This window comes from Haemaphysalis longicornis, unplaced genomic scaffold, assembly GCF_048455015.1.
Source record: "Haemaphysalis longicornis isolate Haplotype H1 unplaced genomic scaffold, Haemaphysalis longicornis Haplotype H1 scaffold_6, whole genome shotgun sequence".
In the NCBI taxonomy this organism is placed as follows: domain Eukaryota; kingdom Metazoa; phylum Arthropoda; class Arachnida; order Ixodida; family Ixodidae; genus Haemaphysalis; species Haemaphysalis longicornis.
Window position 1 is genome coordinate 109,463,535 of NW_027526407.1, and position 8,544 is coordinate 109,472,078.

Genomic DNA, 8,544 nt, shown 5'->3' on the forward strand with positions numbered 1-8,544 from the left:
TTTTCTGAGATTTTCAGTGTTCTGAGTGTAATCGGATGGTTCCAGAAAGAATTACGCCGAAACGTGGGCAGTCACAGCGAAAATGCCGATGCCTTCCATTTCTCAATGCTCTACTTTGCACGTCACTTTGTTGGGTGCTTCCTGGCTCTTTCTGTTGATTTCCGTGTTGCGGAGTACAAGTTCGCTTATAAAGCTTATTTAGTGGCCATACTTTCCAAAGTTTTTTGGTACGTGACAACTTAAATACAGTTCTCACCATTCTCCTACTTAATACAAGGCTTAAAACCACAGGGATGCAAATGGTCTTGGCAACAACACGACAGGAACTAAAAACCTTGTTTCAAATCGCAGCAGAAAAATTACGTGAGCTGAATCGAGAGAATTCCCCTTGACCCAGCAAGAGAATAATTAGTATGCCTACCAGTGTTTCGATGCCTTTTTGCAGCTTTAAGATCAAATTTAATGTGGTGCTGGCGTCTGTTTTACCTTTGATTTTTTGTGTCGTGGTCGTATTTAACCAACCTTGAGCACAGGAGTCATGTGCTAAGAAACTTTCCTGTGTTCTTGTTGTATTCTGAAAAGAATAAATTTTGGAGGACGCCTGCTTAAGAAAAATTACCTTACGCCCAGCCGGGTAGACACTACTGTTCGAAAGTTTCCATAAAACGCTTGGAAACACAACCTTTTGGGCGGGTATAATAAATATAAATTTATAGCACGCGCAACTGAGGCAGTAGCTAAAAAGGCGACGAAGTACGACTTACAATTGATGTCTTTTTTTGAGAAATGGGAGCATGTAAAAAGATTTAAAAACACTTTTAAAAAAACATTTTTTGACAGGTGTGCGATCATATTATTCAAACCTTTCCTCCTATTTTAACCGATGGCATGTAAGGACAATATTATCCAGGCGCTTTTCTAAAATTCCTCAAAAAATTTATTCTGTGAACGTTTCCAAATTTGTAAAAGTTTTGTTGGATCTCCTGAACCGAAGCTCAGAAGCACACTCCTTATTTTTGGGTGCAACGAAAATGATTGCGGTGTTGCTCTAGAAAATTCCCGCCATGTTAAATAGCGTTCATATGCATATTAATATTCATATGCATTTATATGCGTTCATAAGCATATTTAAATAACGTCCTTATGCATATTCATATTTATAATTCCCCAAGAAATATTCGGTATGTTCTGGAATCTAAGTGATGCAATTGTTGTCATCGCCGCAAATTCAAAAGAACTTGCGGCACTTTTTCAGAGAAGCGCAAGTCCTTTTGTTGTGTAATTTCTCGTCTGAAGACAATCACAGCATGCTTTGTGTTGTCATGAGAATGCCATGAATTGTTTCCTAATCCACCTGACCAACGGAAAAGAACTTGAAGAAATTGTCCGTGCAAAAGGGTGGCATTCCGATATAGAAACCTGCTTCCTTCGTCATGCTGATTTTAATCATAGGTATATTTTAATTGCTTCATGAGATTCAGCACAGCACACCGTAAATGCAATGTTTCGGTCATTACGAAAACAATATTCTGACCAATTTTCATCTGTGAAGCTTCAAGGCGAGCTGGGCATCAGTCTCACAATCTACAGGTAATGTTGAGTACGTAAAAGATACGTTAAACACGTAAACAAAAAAAAAATGAAACCTTTAGTTGGAGTCTCCTGACGTTGTTTTGGGAGTCGAGAATAAATGGTCTACTCAACATGCCTCTCCAAGGTAAAAAAAATAAAAAAAACGTAAACAGTATCAGTATACTGTAGCTTCTTATCGAATAGTATAGCCTGTATGCATTGGTACAAATGTTACTAATGGCTGGCACCCTTAACGGTCACCGCGCGCCACTACAACACACTCTAAGACATTTGATTTCTAAAGCTCGCTGCTTAGGCACAGGTAGAGCCTCTGAGATATTTTTCTTTGGTACAAAAAAAGTGTGCCCTTAAAAAAGAATGCGACTATCTCCAAACATTTGAGGCAGGTTACCGCAGAACTTAACAAGTCAACCTGGAAACCACTATTTAGCTATGAGAACAAAGCAATTATTCAAGGATGTTTTTATTTATAGAGCCCTTTTACGACTGTCTAGAAAAACTTTCCTATATGTTCGCAGAAGCACGAAATGGTTATGCTAAATTTGTCTGGGAGGGTATTCTCTTTCTCGATATACCTTGTGCCACACCATATAAGGAATGATGACAATCGGCTTCTTGCCTGTGTGAATAGTAGTGATTTATATACCATTGTTTTTGAGTGATAAGGTCTGACGGCTTTACAGAAATAAAATGTCCGAAATATATCAAGCATGGCAGAAATCATTAGTTTGAAAGGTATACAAACATGTTCGCCATTGAAAGGAGTGCTGTTTTTTGTCTATATTGCGGTGCCGCTAGCCGAACAAAAGCATCTAAAAGCTTCTAGATAACATTACTATCTTATCGCCCATTCTTTCAATATTGCGGAAAACAGGGAAACTTCCAAAATATTTAACAAAGACTGCAACTTCTGCGGGAAAAAGTTCTACATTTTTTGCTAAAATACTTACGCGACGGGTGCTGTAGAAGAAACGACACCAACACATTGATCTGGACAAAAAATTTATCTGCAATTAAAAAGTATCTGTTGTTCATTTATTTTATCTCTTGCAAGAGTATATGCCTTGTTAATCACTGACATGCTGAGTGCCTATGTTTTTCTGGCGTTTTCTGAAGGCACACATAACAAAACTGTCCTGCACTAAAAGCGAATTTTTGTAAAAAAATGTTTTTTGCTTTTTGAAAAATGGCGACTGAAGGGGACCACGTTCACAACTTATACTTCATAATTTAAACCCAAAAGACGCACACATTCCTGTGACTTTAAACGAGAACAATTGCACTCCAGCCACAGGCAATGCCTATTCCTTGCAGTAATGCCATGAAATCAAAGAGACTCGGCGTAAAAACTGAATAAACTTTATTTGCAAAAAATACTCCGCTAAAAAAGTCGGCTTACGGACCTGCCGCGGAAGCCACAAGGCGGTCTTATTCAATTGGCGAAAGCATTGCTGTGTGGACAGCGGAATATATGCTTATATGGTTTTGCGGAGATATATTTGCCTCACCTTCTTTCATTTCGTTCTGAAAGTTAAAAACTTGGTGGGTAAAAATTTATAAAATGTTACACGCTCGCCTTTCTTAACTTTTGGTGCCTAAAGTTTATTTGTACCCATATAGAGCCCAATGGTACTTTTCCGATATATATATATATATATATATATATATATATATATATATATATATATATATATATATATATATATATATATATATATATATATATATATATATATATATCTATATATATATATATATATAGGGAGTAGTAGAACTTTGAAGATGGTAGAGAACACAAGAGAAGAAAAACTTCGAACAAGGTAAAAGCACGATTGTGGCCACAATCGTGCTTTTACCTTGTTCGAAGTTTTTCTTCTCTTGTATATATATATATTTATATATAATATTTGGAAATGAGGGGCTCGTTAGGAAATACAGAAAGAAATGCCGGCAGTCCACAACGCCAAAGAGAGAATAGGGAAATGGTTAGACTATTTTTTGACCGTTTCTTCGGCTTCTTCGACGGGACAATGTGGCTGGGCTTGCCCATCAGGATGCAATCGTCGCTTCCCTGCGCGAGGAGGTTCGCTGCCTGCGAGGGGAGCTCGCGCGTCCCCCGCCTTCTCCGCCTGCTTCCCCGAAGCCTGCTAATCCTTTCATGCCGCCGGTGACGTAACCGCAGTCTGGTATCCCTACGAGGTCGTCGTTCGCCGAAGCCGCCGCCGGTGCAGCTGGTGAATGTGCCCCCTTCCTGTCTTCTACCACCGCTTCGCCGTTCGTTGACCGCCCCAGCAGTCAACTTGCTACGGCCTTAAGCACTTTGGTTTCCCCGTCGGTCCACCCTCTAACTCCCGCCTCCTAGGTCCGACACTGCGTTTAATGGCCTGCCGATGAACTTGCAGAAGAAAAGGAGCCCTCCCCGCGTGGGTGCGTCGGAAGCTTCTCAGTTGGTTGTGGTACACCGACCACCGAGCTCCAGGGCCATCTTTGTTTCAAAACTCTCCGCTAACACCACATCTGCTCAACTGTTGGCCCACTTGTCAACTGTGCAAGTTACGCCATTGTCGTGCAAATGCCTTAGCACTAAGTACGACTCCTATTCTTCTTTTTGCGTAACTGTTAATGAGGAGTGTTTTAGGCGCCTGAGCGCCCCGTCTATGTGGCCAAAAGGCTGCCTTTTCAAGCTGTTTCAAGGCAAGGTCCACCCTGGTATGCTGCACCGCTCTGAAATAACTGAAAATGATCAGTAAGTACGAGAGTTTCGACACCTACTATCAAAACACTCGAGGTCTACGAACTAAGTCCTCTGAATTTATTAGAAATATTGTATGCTCTAAATTTTCTGCTGTTGTCATTACTGAAACCTGGCTTTCTGATGATATCTCGTCTTCCGGCTATTTCCCTTCTAACTATCAAATCTTTAGAAGCGACTGAAAATTAACTGGACCTAAACAAAAAGGTGGCGGGGTTCTCGTTGCCGTTGATCATTCAGTGCAGTGCATGCGGCGTGCTGACCTCGAGACCCTAGACGAATCAGTCTGGCTTGAGGTAGGCCTCACGAAGGGCGAGAAGCTACTCATCGGTGCATTCTATATATCCCCGGATGTATTACCTTCTGAATTTAATTGAACACTCACATCCATAGAAAATGTCTCAAATGCACACTCCAACCATAACCTCATCATACTTGGAGACTTCAACACCCCAGGTATTCGCTGGAACAGTCTTTCCTTTGAGCACAAAAACCATTATGCAGCGCAGAAATGCAGCATGCTATTAGATTTTCACTCGTTCACCTCCATGCAGCAGTTTTGCCGCATAGAAAACTCTTGTGGAAATGTTCTAGATGTGTGCTTCTCAACCTTAAAGAACGTACAAGTGTGTGCCTCCGAAATATCCCTTGTGCACCCCGACAAGTTTCACCCCCCTCTTATTGTCTCTGTCTCGGTCGCGACCCAGCATCGCTCTGGCGGTGTTGACAATTGTTCAGTCCCGCGATTTGCTTTCAAGCGTGGAGATTATGCTGGGCTGTATCACTTTTATTCATCTGCTGAATGGTCTAGTGTTTTGGATGTCAATGATGTTGACGAACAGGTTCGACGTTTTACCGAAATAGTCAGAAGTGGCATGGAAAAGTATGTCCCTTGTTATAAGCCTGTTCCTTCCAAATTTCCCCACTGGTTTTCTAAAGAACTTCGAAGTTCGCTTAAAATTAAGGATATCGCCCACAAAATAACCAAGCGTTCTGGGCTTGACAAGTGGAAAGCGGAGTTTAGTCGGTATCGCTCACTTTGTAAAATCCTCTAGTTGCGTGACCACCAGCTCTATATAGAATCGTTAGAGGCTGCTGCGTCTCAGAAACCGGCTGAATTCTGGAGGTATGTACGCGGCCGTTCTAAGGCGTCTAAAGAACACGTTAGCCTGCTTAATTCCAATGATGAAGAGGTTGAGGATGTTGCCACCAGTTTTGCTCAGTACTTTCATTCTGTCTTTCAACTGCCAGATGGCAACGACGAACGCCTATCGTTTAATAACTCTAATTTTAACACACTTAGGTTCGATGAAAAAATTTTCGATGAAAGCCTTCAACGGATGAAACCATCATTTTCCTGTGGTGCAGATGGAATTCCAGCAGCCCTCATGAAGGCTTACGGGAACATTTTTGTGCCTGTCTTAACTTCCATTTATAATAACTGCTTACTTTTAGGTAAATTTCCTCGTGCATAGAAGATCGCTCGAATTTTTCCAATATTTAGGTCTGGTAATAAGTCAGCCGTTTCTAACTATCGCCCGATCTCACTCCTTTGTGTCGCCTCAAAACTCTTTGAGTCAGCTCTGCACAAAGTTCTTGCTGCCTGCGTCAAGAACATTGTGATACCAAATCAGCACGGCTTTTTCTCGGGTCGATGGACGGTCACAAATCTTGCAAGCTTTATGACACAGGCTTCGGCTGCAATTTGTGAAAACGGCCAGTTGGACGTTATTTATTTTGACCTCAGTAAGACGTTTGATGTGGTGAACCATCAGTTAATATTTAACAAGCTTGCTAAGTCCGGTGTAGACGCAAGCATTGTTGCCTTGTTGTCCAACTATCTCCTTGACCGGTCCTTTTATGTAGATGTTAACTACAAAAAGTCTAGTGTTTACCCTGCAACAAGTGGTGTACCCCAGGGTTCCGTGCTGGGGCCATTATTGTTTTCTGTCTTTATCAATTATGTTTCAACAGTGTTAAAAAACTCTTCTTTTCTTCTCTAGGCTGATGATGTCAAACTATTTACGCACATAAGCGGTGTTCAGGACTGCTGTGCCTTGCAGAGGGATGTGTCGGAATTATCGGTCTGGTGCAGGAAAAACTGCCTAATTTTAAACCCTACTAAAACAAAGGTTGTCACCTACAGCCGGAAAACCTACCGTCTGCTGTTTTCCTACAGTATTGAGGGAGCTCCTCTGCAAAGGGTTGATGAGATTAGGGACCTAGGGGTGCTTTTCTACAGTACCCTCTCTTTTTCTCCTCATATTAGGCTCATCACCCGGCGAGCACTCCGAAGCCTTGGAAATGTGTGTCGGATTAGAAAGGAATTCTCTTCTCCAGATCCATTTCTAATGCTATACAATGCAATATGTATACCACAGTTAGAATATGCTTCTGTTGCCTGGAACGGCAACTCGAAATCTAGTAGTGAATAATTAGAACGTGTGCAGAAGAAGTTTTTATTCATATTTAAGCACCGTCATCACAATCACAGTTTTCATTCTGAATCTGACTCATCCATAGTCCCTTCCATTCCTTCCTTGAACTGCAGACGTATGCGTGCACACTTTACTTTTCTTCACAAAACTGTTCATGGTGACCTTTCTTGCGCAGACCTGCTTAACTGTTTAGAGTTTAGTGTACCACAAAGGCCCACCAGGTCGCATCGCCCGTTCTTGACCGCTGCGCGCAACTCCAATCATTCTCCTGTGCGCAGAATACAGAATTGTTACGACCGCTTCTTTGAACGCCTTGACATCATTTAGAAATCCTTTACAGTTTACCGTACAGCGCTTTTGAATACAGTATGTTAAACACCTATGATATGCCTGTCGTTCTTTTTTTTCTGGAATTTGATTTTTCTGCGGTTGTGTCTATCCAACTGATAGTTGCCTATTTTTGAAACTGTTTACTGTCATTTGTTCGTCTTTTCATTTGTCTCTATACTCTTGCCGTTGTTTTTGTTGTATTACTGTCAAACTTTGTTGCTCTAGCCTGTCGTGTGGCCTTTACGACGGGCAGAGCAACATAGGCATCTTCTTTTTTTATTTTTTACCTGTACCCAGGCTCCGCCTGTGCTTTATTTCTGTCATTTTTACTACTTCAAGTTGTGTGTGTCTTGTCGCTTGTTTGTTTTTTGCTATATGTTTGTTGTATTTTGTTTTCATGTAACTACCCGTGCGCCAGCACTCAGGCCTCTGGCTGTTCCTGGGCACGTAAATAAACATGATTGATTGATTGATTGATTGATTAATATTATTATTATAATTAATATAATGTTCCTGTGTTTTCTTCGGAAAACAGAAATTTCTGCGTTGCGGCGAGTGCTACAAACGCGCTCACGAGAAATGTATCACATTGCCGGACGACGACCTCCAGTTACTCAAGTCAGGTGCAAGGCGCTTCGTCTGCAATCCATGCAAGACTGCTTCGCCGCCGGTTAGTCCTAACATCGACCCCGGCATTTCTTCGCAAGCGGCAGCGTTGCCGGCTCTTTCGTCCAGCCCTTCCCTCGCAGCCGCCACCACGCACCCCGTTGACCTCGCCGCCGAGCTGGTTTCCCTCCGTGCCCTTCTCGTGGACGCCTTGGAGGGAACCTCTTTTCTCTCCGACCAGGTTGTTAAGCTGGGGGAGGACAACGAGCAGCGCCGCCGTGAGGGCGCAACAAAGGCAGAGGCTCACGCCGATGCCGTGAGATCGCTGCGCCAAGAGGTGCATTCCCTGCGTAGCGCTTTGGCCCGGCTGAGGGGTGCGCCCCGGCTGGCCGATTTCCCGCCGCTGCCAACCAGGACGGTCGCGGAAACAAAGCCCCCTACCCCGTGGACGCCCGGCTCTTCGCAGAATCCCGTGCTGCCTGCCTCTGCCCCTCCAAGCCCGAAGCCGGTGAATTCGGCTTCTCCGCCTCTCCAGAACGTATCGCCACCGACGCAGCAGCAGCAACGCCGTGCAAGGCACAACCCGCGTCCGCTGACAGTTGGCGTTTCTGACGGGACTGTACTTGCAGCGGTCGGTCGTCCCAGGCCCCCTAAACCTATGTTTCTCACCAAGCTGCGTCCTTCTACAACATCGGCGCAAGTAGCCAAGCACTTGTGCTCTGTGGGTGCTGTGCCGATCATGTGCAAGCGACTGAAAACGAGGCATGACTAGTACGCTTCCTTCTACGTCGCCGGGGACGACGTGTGTTTCGAGAAACTGAGAGA